General features: G+C 41.4%; 2 long non-coding RNA genes across 3 annotated transcripts in view; both read right to left on the minus strand.

Annotated features, from left to right (window-relative positions):
• The window catches only part of LOC129643057 (uncharacterized), a 329,392-nt gene that overhangs the window by 141,025 nt on the left and 170,778 nt on the right, over positions 1-17,589 (minus strand). The window lies entirely within an intron of this gene.
• LOC129643058 (uncharacterized) overlaps positions 1-17,589 on the minus strand; it is a 93,291-nt gene that overhangs the window by 16,504 nt on the left and 59,198 nt on the right. The window contains exon 3 of one of the 2 annotated variants that reach the window (XR_008710040.1): positions 5,149-6,566. The exons of the other annotated variant lie outside the window; for it this stretch is intronic. This is a non-coding gene — a long non-coding RNA (uncharacterized LOC129643058). Of the gene's footprint in view, positions 1-5,148; positions 6,567-17,589 lie in introns of those variants that run through there. 2 annotated transcript variants of the gene reach the window in all.

Below are 17,589 nucleotides of genomic sequence, written 5' to 3' on the forward strand. Positions count from 1 at the left end.
TCCAATGCACGAAAGTGAAAAGTCAAGGTGAAGTCGCTCAGTCGTGTCCGACTCTTAGCGACCCCATGGACTGCAGCCTACCAGGCTTCTCCATCCATGGGATTTTCCAGGCAAGAGTACTGGAGTGGGGTGCCATTAGTGGATGAAAATTTGCTAAACTTCTCTACACAGTTGAAATGGTATCATTGCCGTGGTATAGATTAGATACACATGGTTTAGAAGAGGAAAAGTTTTACTAGGTTGGTCTGAATGGAGAAGGAGGAGTTAAGAACGATAAATAAACTTCTGACTCTGGAATCAATTCTGCTAGACTTTGATTGAGTACCATCCCAACTTTAAGTTGAAAGGTCTTGGCTTAGTAAGTTTTCCAAAGTGGAGATGTCTTCCAGCTTCATTTAATGCCAGGGTAATTTTTGAGAAGAGTGCTGTGTAAATCAGCAAATGAATAATAATTGCAGAAATAAATACATGTGGAAACACCAATTAGCCAATAAATCCACTTAATTAGTCTTAATCATTTCTTACGCTCTTTAAGATGCTATTTAATACTTGGATGCTATTGAACATGCATTGCATATTTTAAAAGTTCTAATTTAAGTGATATCCTTATAGGTTAACTAAGGGTCCTAATCATTTAAAAATAAATCATGAATGAGTGCACTTTCCAGTAATACTGTTGGCAAAATATTCTTTCAATTACATTGCCTATGATGACCTATGGCATGAATGTTTTTCACTGCAAAAACAATACATAATGGGATTAATCCTAAATGGAAAGAATTCTATGGGTCCACTAGGACTTGTCCTTTCAGATATTTCTGCAGTCATGATTTTGAATGGACTACGCTTATACTACCCATGCTATTAAAAGAAATGTGGCTTGAAATAGTCTTGGAGAGACTCTAGCTATGGAACAATGCAGAGATAGTGGTGCCCAACAGGAAGTCGAGATGTGACTTTACTCCGGTTTATACCTGGCTGTACTCAACTAAGATAAACAGCCCTGAGCAATGACTTCTTCCTGAGAGATGGGTCTTTCATGTGTCGAATCCCTGGGAAGAGTCCAAAGAAAGCAGCAACTGAAGGGTAAGCCATCTAGTAGGCAGCCAAGTATTTTCTTTTCAACCCAACATCTTTTTGCTGCTTATTCATATGCTTCCCTGGCATTCTGACTTAGATAACTAATTACATATTATCCCCAGATACCATGGCTAGCCTCTGCTTGGAATAAACTATACTGATAGATGTACTATTGATTGATGTACTATTAAATGATCCTAACACCAACAGGCAAATTCCTTTAATGATATAACTCAAATCTGAAGGAAAGCATTCATTTACTGTCAAGATGTCTCACTGGGTAGAAGATCTATATAATAGATCACCATGAACTTGCCTTGGTTTTCTCAGAATTTTACAAGACAGTCTAGAAATTTTAAAATTAAATTTTTGATAATTATGAAAAGGCAGAATTTGAATACTAAGTATGATTACAAATATTTCAAATATGCATAAACATAAGTCTAGTTGTAAATATTACAAAATGTTTGTTTTTGGATGGCAGGATTTTTAACTGCTTTATTTTTTTTCCTTTGTGTATTTTCCAAGGTTATATACTAAACATGTATATCATTTCACTAGAAAAAAAATGCATAGCCCAAATAATGGCAACATAGATGTTTCTTTGTGTTCAGGAAGCTCTGAATGCTCCTTCTTTATTCTTTTTTTCTTATTACCCTCCCCTTTCACCACAGAACTTAAAAAGTGCACACATCTGCATATAGATTCACATGGTTTCAACATGTTATGTTCTGGCTTACAGACTTTCAATGACTGCATGCCACAGCCAGGAAACCTGCACATGTTCTGGCCAGGAGTTCTTTAATGTGATGGAGATGTACACTGAATCTTATTTACATGTCTTGCCAATGATAAAATTGGTATGACTAATTTCAACGTATATGTACTAATGGCAGTAAAAATTGTTACAGGGTTATACTCACAAAAGAAAGCAATCAAACCTCTTTAAAATCCTTTCTAATTACTGTGTTGTGCTGTGCTTAGTCACTCAGTCGTGTTCGACTCTTTGTGACCCCATGGACTGTAGCCTGCTAGGCTCCTCTGTCCATGGGATTCTTCAGGTGAGAATACTAGAATGAGTTGCCATGCCTTCCTCCAGGGGATCTTCCCAAGCCAGGGATCTAATCCAGGTCCCCTACATCACAGGTGGATTCTTCACCATCTGAGCCACCAGGGAAGCCCAAAAATAATGGAGTGGGTACCCTATCCCTTCTCCAGGGGATCTTCCCAACTGAGGAGTCCAACTGGGGTCTCCTGCATTGCAGGCAGATTCTTCACCAGCTGAAGTACTAGGGAATCTCCTCAAATCACTGACTTCCCTGGAAATAGAAGGACCAGAGTGTCATCATAATATATCTTTCATCAATACATACAGAGAGCATGATTCAAATAATTTGTACCATGATGATTCTACCAGAAGGTATGATCTTACTATAAGATGCTGGGTCTTGTCATTTGTTAAGTAGGAGGTTGTAGGAATAAAAGAGAGTCTTTCCCATAATCCTGCCCTAAGAACAAGTGATAGAAACCAGTGTAAAGCAGGTTTCTCCTCACCCCATTTTCAGCTTTACCAGAGCCTCTTAAGCATGTTTACTCTGCCAGTACCCCAAATTTTCTAGATGTGTCATGATGCAACAAAATTCAGAGCCATTAAAAAAGTCTTCCTTTTATTGTAACATGTTTTATTCTGGAAATTTTTGTGTATATAAGAAAGAAACCGTTGAAAAAACACCTCTGCTCACCAAAGGAAACCATCAACACAATGAGAAGGCAGCCTACTCAATGGAAGAAGATATGTGCAAGTCATATATCTGATAAAGGGTTAATACCCAAAGGAAATCAGAAACTTAGACACTTAATATCAAAAAAGCAAACAGCCAGATTAAGAAGATGCTCACTATCACTAATCATCAGGGAAACGCAATTCAAAGCCACAGTGAGATAGCACCTCTCACCTGTCAGAATTGGTAAGGGTGTGGAGAAAAGGGAACCTTCATGGACTGTTGGTGGGAATGTACATTGGTACAGCCACTATGGGCATCGGTATGGAAGTTCCTCAAAAAACTAAAAATAGAACTACCATATGATCCAGTGATTCTACTTTTGGGTATTTATCCAATGAAAAGGAAAACACTAACTTGAGAAGCGATATGCATCTGCATATTCATTGAAGCATGACTTACAATAGCCAAGATATGGAAACAACCTCAGCGCCTGATAAATGAATCAATAAAGAAGATGCAGCACACGCACGCACACACACACACACACACACACAGAGGAATATTCAGTTCAGTTCAGTCGCTCAGTCGTGTCCGACTCTTTGCAACCCCATGAATCGCAGCACGCCAGGCCTCCCTGTCCATCACCAACTCCCGGAGTTCACTCAGACTCATATCCATCAAGTCAGTAATGCCATCCAGCCATCTCATCCTCTGTTGTCCCCTTCTCCTCCTGCCCCCAATCCCTCCCAGCATCAGAGTCTTTTCCAATGAGTCAACTCTTCACATGAGGTGGCCAAAGCACTGGAGTTTCAGCTTTACTATCATTCCTTCCAAAGAAATCCCAGGGCTGATCTCCTTCAGAATGGACTGGTTGGATCTCCTTGCAGTCCAAGGGACTCTCAGCCCGAGAAATGAATCAATAAAGAAGATGCAGCACGCACGCATGCACACACACACACACACACACACACACACAGAGGAATATTACTCAGCCATAAAAAGAATGAAATCTTGACATTAGAGCAAACACAGATAGAGCTAGAGGGCATTATGCCAAGTGAAATAAGTCAGACAAAGACAAATACCATATGATTTCACTTATAATGTGGAATTTAAAAAACAAACAAATGAACAAACATAATAAAATAGAAACAGACTCATAGATACAAAGAAAAAACTGAAAAAAAAAAAAAAAAAAAAAGAACAAACTGATGTTTGCCAGAAGGAAGGGGTTAGGGAGGCAGACAAAATATAGATAATGGGGATTAAGAGGTACAAAATTCTAGTTGTAAGAAAGTCACGGGGATGTAATGTACAGCATAGAAACTTTATTCAAGAATATTGCAATAACTTTATATAGTGACAGATGATAACTAAGCTTACCATAGTAACCCTCTCAAAATGTATTTAAATACGAAATTGCTATGATGTACATCTGAAGCCAAGTGACATTGCATGTCAATTATACTTCAATTAAAAAGAGAAACCAATGCATGCTTTGGAAAAAAAACCACAAACAACATGAAACATCAAACTAACTATCTTTGCTGAGAATTTTGTCTTAAATTAGGAACCACATGATCCCTAAGTAATAACATTGAATACTTTCTCACTACCATGATCAAAGTCAAGAAACACTTGAGTTTCAACACAACTGGAAATTAAAACGATGTTTAACAATAGTAACATCGAAGTGAGAATTGCAAAAAATCTGTTGCCCTCAGAATTGTTAAAAGAGTTCTTCTAAGTATACTTTAATAATTTTAGCATTAAAGCTATGTTTTGAGGCATTATATGACCTCAAACATAAATAAGGTTTCAGTGCCTAGCCTTTTGATTTTGGATACAAGCACAGATTCAGAAAAATAACTTCAAAGCATTCATCATTAAAAAACAAAACGGCTATGAGAAAAACAAAGAAGGATCTACAAAGAAATGGAAGTCATTCTCAAATGATACGAGTCTACCCTGAGCCTCTCCCGACAATAATTGGATTTGGTTGAATAGAAATAAGAGCCAAGTGAACAGATGTTAGGTGATGGAGCAGAACCTACTCTTTTCGAATTAAACAACCAATTATGAGTGGATAATGATGTGTGCAACTGGTAGTCATTGGAAATGTTTCCAATTCAGACCAAGTAATCAAACTAAGATGCCGATATATTTGATTCTGCACAGGCTTGGAATCTAGCGGTTTAAAAGCACTATTTTTAAAACAATGCATAACGTGTGGGTTGATGAATTCAATGTTTAGGACTTTTGGAGATAATATAATGGCAAGCTTTCCCCCCTTATATAAATTATGACCAAACTCTAGTTTTTTATTTTATTTATTGATGTATAGTTGAATTTACAGTGTTGTGTTAATTTTTGCTATATAGCAAAGTGATTCAGTCATACACATACATACATTCTTTTAAAAATTCTTTTCCATTATGGTTTATCACGAGATATTGAATATAGTTCCCTGTGCTATATGTCAGGACCTTGTTGTTTATCCATCCTATATATAATAGCCTGCATCTGCTAACCAGGGGTTTCCAACCTCTGGGAGCTAATGCCTGAAGATCGGAGGTGGGGAGCTGATACAACAGTAATAGAAATAAAGTGCCCAATAAATGTAATGTGCTTTGAATCATCCCCAAACCATCCCCTCCAACCCCAGGTCGTGGAAAAATTGTCCTCCATGAAACTGGCCTCTGGTGCTAAAAAGGGTGGGGACCACTGTCTAACCCTGAACACCTGTTTCATCCCTCTTCAACCCCCTACTCCCTTGGAAACACTAATTAACTAAGATTGACAGGTATTTGTGATCTGACTACCATGATTAGCCAGAACAGATTTTTAAAATCTTAATTACTAATTTAGAATATTCATACAATTGACTAAAATGCCTTCTCTTAGAAACCTATAAATAACAGTGTCAAAGTCTTTATTATACCTTAATTTTTAATTTCCACAACATCACTGTCTGAACTAATATTTTGTGGCAACTGTAACAAATGGTCACTAATTGGGTGGCTAAAAACAACAGAAATATATCCTCTCACAGCTCTAGGGACCCAAAGTCTGAACTCCAGGTGTTAGCAGAGCCACACACCCTCTGGAGGCTCCAAACAGAATCTGTTCCTTGTCTCTTCCAGATTCTGATGGCTGCCGACATTCCTTTGCTTGTGGCCACATCATCCTCTGTATTTACACTGTCTTATCTGCTGTGTGTCTGTCTCAAACTCTCCTCTGTGTCTCCCATGTAAGTAGACATGTGACTGCATTTAGGGCCTGCTTGACTAAACCCTAACCTACTTTCAGGACCTGTAACTCTTTGTAACCCCATGGACTGTAGCCCACCAGGCTCCTCTGTCCATAAGATTTCCCAGGCAAGAATACTGGAGTGGGTTGCCATTACCCCCTCTAGGGGATCTTCCCAACCAAGGGATGGATCCCAGGTCTCCTGCATTGGTAGACAGATTTTTTATCACTGCACCACCAGGGAAGCCCAACTCAATCACATCAGAGGTTGCAGGGATGTGACATGACTATCTCTGGGGGAATCATTTTTTGGCTTGTCTTTATTTCACTCTTCCTGAATGGCAGTTAGGGTCATGTCTGGGTTAGAACCCGGTCCTTATTCAGGACAGGTCACCCTCTGAGTCTCAAGAAATCTCAGTGTGCTGAAGAGGCAAGCACAACATCTATAAGGGAAGAGAACTCCATGCATGGAATGGTCTCATTGATTCCTTGATGGGTCAGCATGCTTTAGCCCTGGGAAGACATAAAATTAAGAAAAAATATATATATGTAAGGAAAAAACCCCATAGTATCAAATAATTTTGCATTAGAGTCTGTATTGGATATTGTATACACTTCTGATAGCAAGATATTTTGCCCAATTAGCATACCAGTAACTTGCAACTGTGATTCCAATTTAAACTGTGAAATTGAGTCAACGATTTAGACTTGTGGTTTTCAGTTGAAATCTTACTTTTAGAAATTTAAGGACTTAAAAATAATATTTCATATTTATAAGTACTTAATTGATGAGTTATTCAAGTATTCATGAGTATCTCATTTGTGAAGTCAGACAAGTTAAAGTACTTAAAAGGAAATTAAACATATTAAATTAATGCACAAGGCTTTAAGTGTTGAAAAACATTTAACTACACTTGAAAAGGAAACAAAATCATTAATCAAAGTTCCCTTAAGAATGGTTGTTAAAACTAGCCTGATTTATAAATAGGCTAATGAGGTTTGTAAGCCAAACTTAGACCTAAGTACAATTATGATTTTGATTATGTAATTCTGATAGTGCACAATCTCATTTTAAAATCAGAGTAACCTCTGACTAGTCTTTTCTGGGAGTAAATGTTGTCCTCATTTGTTTTTGATAAAAAGTGATGTCTCATTTTGGAGTTGGTAAACAAGAATGCTATTTTGGAGGAGCAGAACAGGCCGGGACCAGGCCAGCTCTCCAGGGCCAGCAGCAAGGCAGGCTTGGTGAGAAGTTGACGGTTCTTTTCCTGTCTAAGGTCTGAGCCCACAGAGGTCAGGAATCTATCCCTAAGGATTAAAGAGTATAAAAGTGAAGAATCAGGGGGCCATTAACTTCTTGAGTACCTAGGAAGGGTCACTGATGAATAAAAATCACCAAGTTAAGAAAATATCCATTTTGTTATCTGAAGTGTCATCAAGAGACAGAAAAATAAAAATTTTTTAAAAATAGAAAAAAAAAGAGAAAAGTACAGGTATCCCCTACTTTTTTAAAGTTCGCTTTAGCAGCAGCAGCAACACCACTTGGCTTTACAAAAGACCTACATGACTACCTGCTTTCACTAACCGAAAGAAATCGGAAGACAATTTTTGCTTTTACGAAGAAAGACTAGAAAGTAGGGTTCAGCGTTTTTGTTTTTTTGGTCCAGTGAGCCATTATAAAAGCAATATGCACACTGAACAGAGCAGTGAATGTGGCCCCACCAAACTTCCCCGGAAATAACACTCAGCACTCAGTATCCAGCTTCCATAGCTCTGAATATTGTCTGTGAGCATCTGTGCTTTATATACGTTTATTTTTGCCTCTGTTAGCAAGAGTGAATTGTTCATTCACTCTACCCCCATTCGACTTAGGAAAGGTTTCATGGGACCACTTTACTTTCTGAGAGTGGGAGAAACCGGTAAAGGAAATTAACCTGTTTCTCTTCTTACTATCAGGAATTCAGAGAATTCTAAGAGTTCCTCAAAGGAAGAATGAGGGTAAATGAACTTAGTCTGTCCACATCATTAAATCTGCATTAAAGTGAAAACTTTGAAAATTAAAGGTAATCATCAAAAGTCATTATGAAGGATCCCGACCTAATGTGGAGAGAGACATTTCCCTTTTTCTGTAGCTCTTCAAGGAAACAGTAAAGAACCCGCCTGCAATGCAGGAGACCCCAGTTCGATTCCTGGGTCGTGAAGATCCCCTGGAGAAGGGATAGGCTACCCACTCCAGTGTTCTTGGGCTTCCCTTGTGGCTCAGCTTGTAAAGAATCCTCCTGCAATGTGGGAGACCTGGGATCGATCTCTGGGTTGGGAAGATCCCCTGGAGAAGGGAAAGGTTACCCACTCCAGCATTCTGGCCTGGAGAATTCCATGGACCGTATAATCCAAGGGGTCACAAAGAGTCGGACACAACTGAGCGACTTTCACTTTCACTTTCAAGGAAACAAACGGAAACTAATAGAGAAGAAAAGCAGAGACATATTTTTCTTTAGCTAGTGGCTTATTCGAGCTGTCACTGGGTATTTCCATCTTATGATCCTTCCACTTCCTCAGGCTAACAATTCCAACAGAGAGGGAAAAATTGTGGTTTTTGAGGACTGGGCTGTAATCAAGGATGGTAAGTGTTCAACAAAGTAACTCTGCCTGGTAAAGAGTGAATGTCAGGAGAAAGATGTAACAAAGTGCATGAGAAGGAATTATGAGATCTAGAATCGGATTTCTCTCACCAATGCCATAAAAATCTCATTATCAATTGGCTAAGGAAACTTGTGTTTCAAATTAAAAAAAAAAACTAAGGAAACTTTGTGAGATGTTCTTTTTAAGTCAAAGCTTAAGTCTTTATTCTTTATGGATTCATTCAATTTTATGTTTCCTTGACAACATAGCCATCTCAATTACAAAATTTTATTGCTCAACATTTTTCTCAAAAAAAAGAAATATTCTGAGAATTAAAGAACTTACTGGAAATCAATAGTGTTGGTATGGACACTGCAGGTCATTACTCCACCCCCCAAATTGCTAATCACTCTTACTCTTGACACTATAAATAATCTTCTCTAAATGGCAGTTTGGGGGTTAGAATAATTTCTGTCTCTATATTTATTTACTTGGCAATGTGCAAAAAATAACCATTTTGGAAGCAATCATTCAGTGCCATCCACATTGACTGTAAATAGCAATGCATTTTTCCCCTTTAGTCTTGGTTCCAGTCACTGGTAGACTGGCATGAACAAGCTGGCAATGTGAACCACAAATGTGTTTACTTACAAATGTGTACTGAAAATCTATGTTTATATCTATATTATATGTTCCCATATGGTGAGATGCATGTAATCAAGACATGCAAATATATGTATTTATATATTTCTATATATTGAATATATGTTCAGTTCAGTCAGTCAGTTGTGTCCGACTCTTTGCAACCCCATGGACTGCAGTATACCAGGCTTCCCTGTCTGTCACCAACTCCTGGAGTTTGCTTAAACTCATGTCCATCAATTTGGTGATGCTATTCAACCATCTCATCCTCTGATGTCCCCTTCTCCTCCTGCCTTTAATCTTTCCTAGCATCAGGGTCTTTTCCAATGAGTCAGTTCTTTGCATCAGGTGGCCAAAGTATTGCAGCTTCAGCTTCAGCATCAGTCCTTCCAGTGAACATTCAGAACTGATTTCCTTTAGGATTGATTTGATCTTGCAGTCCAAGGGACTCTCAGGAGTCTTCTCCAACACCATAATTCAAAAGCATCAGTTCTTTGGTGCTCAGCTTCCTTTATGGTCCAACATGTTACATGTAAATAATCAGGCAAACTTATGTGTTTACATATTATATATTGCATATATTGTATGTATATAATATATGCAAATATATATTTCCCTATATAGTGAGTGTGTAGTTAATTTGGAACAGATTGTTTTTACTTCCCAGGTTGTCTGATCTTAGACATGATACATGTTGTGATATCTGGATCCCAGAATCAAGGAACTGATTTAAAGCAAACAACTTAAGTAACATGAAGAACCTACTAATCTCTAAATTAAAAGGGAGCCAACTCCAGCAGGAGTGCAGTGAATGGCATTTGACAAAAAGCCTCTTCTCTGATGGACACACCTTTTCCTCTACATCCAGAGGACTACTGTGTTTTGGGACCTCTCCCAGGCACACAGAACCAGGAACTGGTAAATGGTCAACAAATATATCCAGGTGCTTGGATCTCAAGCAAATGTGGGTTTTGCAAAATAGTTCAAGAGCCCTTGGGGACAGCTGACAGTGGAACAAGATTTCAGTCCCTTTGGAGGACAGTGGATTCATGAAAGATGTCTGACCTTTCAGAAGCGTTCTTTAAGTCACATGATTGACACCAGTTAGAGTAGAAAGCAATCCTAAAGTCCTCTGTAAGTTGGTAGTAGATTAATTGTAAGAATGTCTTCAATTGTATCCCACCCTCTATTCATGCCACTTGTTATATGACTTTAGAGGTCTCCACCATCGAGTGGAGCCTACTTCCCATCCTCTTCAGTGTGGGATCCCCTTGTGACTTGGCCAAAACCACAGCCAACAGCCCATGGCAGAAATGAGTGTTCTAGCTTGCAGCCCGTGCTCCAACTCTGTGCCTGCTTCAGTTCTCTCTCTCAGAACCTTGCCTCCACCATATGAACAAACCTCAGCTACTCTGCTGGACGATGAGGGACATGGGAGCCAGTCATCCGTTCAGTCCTAGCTGATGGCCGGCCAGTAGCCAAACGTGAGTCAAGCATCCTAGCCCCAAACTGACTGCAGAGGCATGAAAGGGCTTGTTCAAGTTCAGCCAAGCCGGATCCAGATCAGCAGAACCACTCTGCTGATCCCTGGGCTTGTGAGCAATAATAAATGCTCATTAGTTCAAGCCACTGAGTGCTCCCATGGCATGCAACGCAACAATATCTAACTGATAGAAACCAACAAATCACTGCAAACATCAAGATGGCATCACCTGTTTACCCACATGTATCCCATCTCTGAGTTTCCCTGGTGGCTCAGCGGTAAAGAATCTGCCTGCCAATGCAGGAGATGCGGGTTAGATCCCTGGTCTGGGAAGATTCCCTGCTGAAGGAAATAGCAACCCACTCTAATATTCCTCGGAGAAGACAATGGCACCCCACTCCAGTACTCTTGCCTGGAAAATCCCATGGACGGAAGAGCCTGGTAGGCTGCAGTCCAGGGGGTCGCTAGAGTCGGACACGACTGAGCGACTTCACTTTCACTTTCATGCATTGGAGAAGGAAATGGCAACCCACTCCAGTGTTCTTGTCTGGAGAATCCCAGGGAGGGGGGAGCCTGGTGGGCTGCTGTCTATGGGGTCGCACAGAGTCGGACATGACTGAAGTGACTTAGCAGCAGCAGCTAATATTCTTGCTGGGAAATCCCATGGACAGAGGAGCCTGGCAGGCTACAGTTCCACGGGGTTGCAAAAGAGTTGGACATGACTGAGTGACTAAGAGATAACAATAGCAATCCCATCTCTAAAAAGTACTGATGGCCTGACACAGTATCCCTAGGAAGCAAGCCATGGGAGCTCATTCTGGTGAAGGTCCATGGGTCCGCTGATGAAGTGCCTACATGAGTGTTTCTGCCCATCTTGTAAGCACGCACATACCAAACCAACCTATGGCCTGGCTGAGAGCTCGCCTGCATATGTCTGTAGTCCATTAACTTGCCTCTTTTTCACTTCATTGAACTTAAAGAGCAGCCAGTGTCTGTTCAGAAGCCACACCATGATTCCTCCTGCCTACAACCATCGCAATAAACCAGACAGATTTCTGGTTCACGGTAACGGCTCCCTTTACAGGAAGACGACATGGTAACAATACAACGGCCTAGAGGGAGGCTTACAGAACCTCATCATCAAGTCTCCAGTACACCCATGAAATAAAAATCAGCATGCACCACCCCAAGCAGGCATGAAACTGAAAATAACATTTGAATGGGCCAACCTCTGCCAGTCCTGGAGGTAACAGGCTTTTTCATGCTGCGCAGTGCAGTGTAGGGAGAACACTGCATTGGAAGTCAAGAGAGATGCCCTTTTCCCCTTGCTCTGTCTTCCATAGTTGCAAGGCCAAGGTCCTCTGGACCCTTGGACTCTCAGGTAACTGCTGAGCATGCTTCTAGTCCTGTGATTTCAGGCTCTCATCCTGCTCTCTGGGCCTTCTACTTGACAGCTATGAATGAGTGTACAGAAATCAGAACGATGAAGTGGAAAGACCTCCAAACCAAGAGTACTTAGTTCAGTCTATGCCACCAAGTTATCAGGTAACCTTGGGCAAGTTCCACCTCTCGGCACCTCAGTTTGCTCATCTGTAAAATGGGCGGTTCCTTTGTGCTACGTGATCTCGAAGGGCCTTTCTAGCTCAGGATGGGTGACTTCACAATGTCTTAAGGTCATAAGGTTTTTTTGCTTTATATATATGCATGGAATCTAGAAGGATGGTACTGATGAACCTGTTCGCAGAGCAGGAATGGAGACACAGACATAGAGAACAGACTTACGGACAAGGGTGGGGGAGAAGAGAGAGAGGGTGAGATGAATGGAGAGAGCAGCATGGATGCAGATACACTAATATACGTAAATAGATAGCCAATGGGAATTTGCGTCTGACTCAGGGAACTCAAACAGGGCTCTGAAATAACCTAGAGGGTTGGGAATGGGTAGGAAGTGGGAGGGAGATTCAAGAGGGAGGGGACATATGTACACCAATGGTTAATTCATAGTGTTGTATGATAGAAATCAAACCAATACTGTAAATCAATCATCAATCAATGAAAAATAAATATTTAAAAAACAAACAAACAAAAACGTGTCATAAGGTTTGTAACAGCTTTCTAAACAGAGAGTGTGACTTAGACTGAGGCACAGAGACCGAGGTGTATTCAGGCAGTCACTTCACCCAGCCAGAGGTAAGTCACACGGAGCCTGGAGTTAGAATGTCTGATTTCTGACAAGCAGGAGTAAGGGCCTGTCATTTGCAGAAGTGCTTCAGGAAAAATGTCATCCACTATCAAAACCAAGTGTCTTGGAGATTTTCTTGGAGGTCCAGTGGTTAAGACACTGGGCTTCCAATGCAGGGGGTGCGGGTTCAATCCCTGGGTGGGGAACTAGGATCCCACATGCTCCATGGCCTGACCCCCACCAAAAAAAAAAAGACCAAGTATTTTCTCTACCATGCCTATTATGTAACATTTCAGTGTGCCCCCGGGGGTGCTGGACAGCTCAGCATATACCCTGGACGCAATGTGGCAGAAGGGATGTCCATGAACTACTGCCTTTATGTCCAGTTGAAACTCTCAAGCTCAAGGTCCTCCATGCACTGTTTGTCACACAGGGACCAAGCAGACCAATTACGGGGCTTCCCCACCTACAAGGAGACAAGACACAAACACTCTGTGATGGAGGCTGTTCCAAGCACGGCCTGGGAGAACCTCTGCTGGATGCGCCACCAACAAGACCTAGTTGTATTCACTGGAGCTCAGAGTATTTCAAAAAGTAGAGTGGAGACCAGGTCACTGGAAAGCCAGCATCTTACAAGTGCTAATACAACAATGACATGACGCTTATCAGCAGGGCCAGACTCGGGAAACTAATAGACAAAAATAGACAAAAAAGTTGTTGCTAGAGTCCTCCCCACCCCCCCCTCATGTGCCACGTCCCTTCTTTCTTTCAAAACACCCTCGATCTTCTAGCACCTCATACTGCCTCTGACCACTACTAGGGTTGGCCCCCAGATCTATTTCACCATATGATAGGGCTTCGTTCCATCTGGCTGTGGAAACCTCCTACTCCTGTTCTCCTTTAAATAAACAAAAAGCTTACTTGTCCTTTCAGTTCAGTTCAGTCGCTCAGTCGTGTCCGACTCTTCGTGACCCCATGAATCGCAGCACGCCAGGCCTCCCTGTCCATCACCAACTCCCGGAGTTCACCCAGACTCACGTCCATCGAGTCGGTGATGCCATCCAGCCATCTCATCCTCTGTCGTCCCCTTCTCCTCCTGCCCCCAATCCCTCTTCCCCTCATGAATTTAATCTCTACCTTGCCCTTAGGTGACAATTGGAATAACTAATTAATCCCCTCAATGTAAACCGGTTTACGTGTTTGACACAGTATATAAACATCCCTACAGAAGGTATTCATAAAAGATGAAGAAATGAGGAAACAAAAAGTCTAAACATCTTTAAGATCACCAGTCATCAAAGCAATGCAAATTAAGACAACAAAATGCTACTTTTCACTTACCATATTAACCAAGAGGATAATCCTTATTGCAAGTAAGAGTGTCATGTGGCACACTTAAAATTTGTATAATAAGTTTTACTAATCTTCCAGGAAAATTAAAAGTTCACAGACCCTTTAGTCCAGTATTTTTTCTAGGACTCAAACCTAAAATCATATCAGAAATAAAGACAGAAATTGGTATAGGATGTCATGATACATTATTTATGATAAAAACCACATGTACTCCAAAACATGTAACTAGGGAATGGTATTTTAGACAGCTTTCAAAAATTAGGTTTTTTGATTTTATGTTAAACAGAGTTAAGTAACATACAAATCTGTATATATGATATTTTCTCAACTGACAGTTTAAAAGTAACATAGGGAGGTCCAAATTTTTTAATAGGGTTCTTTCTAGATTAATAGGTTAGAGGGTAGTTTTAATTTCCTTTTGTAACCTTTTCTGCATTTTTCCATCTTTTGAAATAATGAGTAAAAATTATTGTTATCATCAGAAAGAAAATTCCTTAAAAACTCATAATAAAGGGACTTCCCTGGTGGTTCGGTGGTTAAGACTTCGTCTTCCAGTGCAGAGGGTGTGGTTCAATCCCTGGTTGGGGAGCTAACATGTCTCATGGCCAAAAAAACAAAACATAAAACAGAAGCAATATTGTAATGAATTCAATAAAGACTTTAAAAATGGTCCATATAAAAAAAATCTTAAGAAAAAATAAAGTTTGCCTAAGTTGCTTTCCTGGTGGTTCAGATGGTAAAGAATCTGCCAGCAATGCAGGAGACCCAGGTTCTGTCCCTGGGATGGGAAGATACCCTGGTGAAGGGAATGGCTACTCACTCCAGTTTTCTCACCTGGGAAATCCCATGAACAGAGGAGGCTGGCGGGCTACAGTCTATGGAGTCCGAAAGACTTGGACACAAGTGAGCGACTAACACTTTCACACTTTAACTTGCCTAATTTGGGCAAATTAAAAAAAAAAAAAACTCAAAACAAAAACAAAGGAAGGAGGTTAGATCTTTAGGGATCAAGCTACCTGTTGAGGATCCTTGAATCGCAGAATGTGTGACCTGACTTTCTCACCCAAATATGATCTTGAGCATGAAGGCTGCTTCTAGGGATGGTCAGGCTGATGGGGAGAACAGCAGCCCTGAGCGAGGCACCCACCCTTCTGCCTCCCACCTCTCATTGGAAGCAATTAGAGGAAATGAGTGGTCTGCATAGAGAAACCCATCGCAGCTTTGCCAGCAGGAACCACTGCAGGAAGGAAACCACATCACACAGGCATGCCGAACCACTTATTGAAGGCGGACGGTATATCTGGCCTAAAGAAGATCATGTGTACCCTTTCTGTTGACTCCTGGCCGGTCAACTGGCTTAGTCTCCATCTGAGGTGGGAAATGTCATGCTTGCTCTTCAGATTGAGAGAGGAAGGTATTGAGTCGCTAAGAGTAACTGGCTTTTTTTTTTTTTTAAGATTTTTTTTGATGTGAACCTTCTTTAAGGTCTTTACTGAATTTGTTACAATATGGCTTCTGCTTTGTGTTTTGGTTTCTTGGGCTGCAAGGCATGTGGGATCTCAGCTCCCTGACCAGGGATCGAACTGGCACCCCCTGCATTAGGAAGCGAAGTCTTAACCACTGGGCCACCAGGGAAGTCCCAGTAAATGGCTTCTTTTGAAACTCAAAGAGAGAATGACTGCCCAGCCTTCTTCCCCGTGCACGTGGTGCTCTGTCCACCAGGGGTACACATGCCCCATGTGAGTGGTACCCTATGTCCATTTATATCCCATCTTGAACTTTCCAAGACTTAAAATTCCTATAGCCTTGATCCCCATGCCATCAAGTTAAAAGCTGTGTCATCAAATCCATAGTCCACCAGCCTCTTAGAGAAGGGTAAGTTTCCACAAAGGGAACTTGTTTTCCTTAATTTCTTCCTAAAAGCCTCAGAACATCCAATTCTCATTTACAAAAGATATCACTGCATACCAGAAACTGATGAATTAAACACTTCTTGGTCATGTTTATACGTACTTTTCTTGAAACCTTTTGCGGGGGTCGGGGCTGGGCACATTGTGCTGCACGTGGGATCTTAGTTTCCTAACTAGGGATTGAAACCCTGCCCCCTGCATTGGGAACATGGAGTCCTAACCACTGGACCACCAGGGAAGTCCCTCAAACTCATTTTTCTTCTCATTGTGATAAAATGTATGTGCACGCCTACTCAGTTGTGTGTGACTCTTTGGGACCCAATGGACTGTAGCCTGTCAGGCTCCTTTGTCCATGGAATTTTCCAGGCAAGACTACTGGAGTGGGTTGCCATCTGTTCCTCCAGGGGATCTTCCAGACCCAGGGTTCGAACTCATGTCTCTTGTATCTCCTGCATGGTATCTCCTGTTCTTTACCAGCTGAGCCACCACTAGCCATGTGTAAGTGTACAGTTCAGTGCATTCACATTGCTGGGCAACCATCATTACTGTCCATTCTCAGGATTTTTTCATCATCCCAAATTGAATCTTCCACCCATTAAACAATAACTCTCTGTTCTCCCTGGCCCCAGCCCCTGGGAACAATCATTTGACCTTCTGTCCCTGTGACGTGGCCTATTCTGTGTATCCAGACAAAGTGGAATGTCACACCATCTGTGTTTCTGTGTCTGGCTTATCTCACTCAGCGTAACGTTTTCAAGTTGAACCAAGAGTTTTGAAGTAACAGAATCTCTAAGTGGATAAGCCAGCCTGTAAAGTCCTTCCTTCTTATTTCCAGTCCCTTGACTTTTCCTTTTCAAAGGTCTTATTCGACCAGTGCTCCCTTTTTGAACAGCCAGAGTCCTACGACGTTGGACAGACTCCCTCAGGAAGTGTGCGAATTCCCTGCCAACCCAGGAGCCAGGCAGGACTGAGATAACCACTTGGTGGGGATGTTGCAGAATTTTGAATTAGATGAGCTTCAAACTCTGGTTCTGTTGGAAGGCCTTGTGACTTATACAGATGAAGGCTCCTGTTTGTTCCTTCATTTATTCATGTAGGAATCTGTCAGCCTTTCCCAAGTGCCTGTTGCATATAAATGAGGGATCTTGATGCAACGTGGTGACAGGTCATTTTGACTTGGCTCCCAACCCCTGGGGTGGAATCAGAAGCTTGGGCCCTGCCCTAGGAGAGTTGCCTTTGCCCTCAGTCAGCTGGCACTGGCGAGTACACCCAGGGAGGACTGCCAGTTACCTGCGTGCTTGAGTGGAGACGCTGGCTTGTGGTAGAGGCATCCTTATTTGTGCT

The sequence above is a fragment of the Bubalus kerabau genome, chromosome 2 (genome assembly GCF_029407905.1).
Source record: "Bubalus kerabau isolate K-KA32 ecotype Philippines breed swamp buffalo chromosome 2, PCC_UOA_SB_1v2, whole genome shotgun sequence".
Taxonomy (NCBI): domain Eukaryota; kingdom Metazoa; phylum Chordata; class Mammalia; order Artiodactyla; family Bovidae; genus Bubalus; species Bubalus kerabau.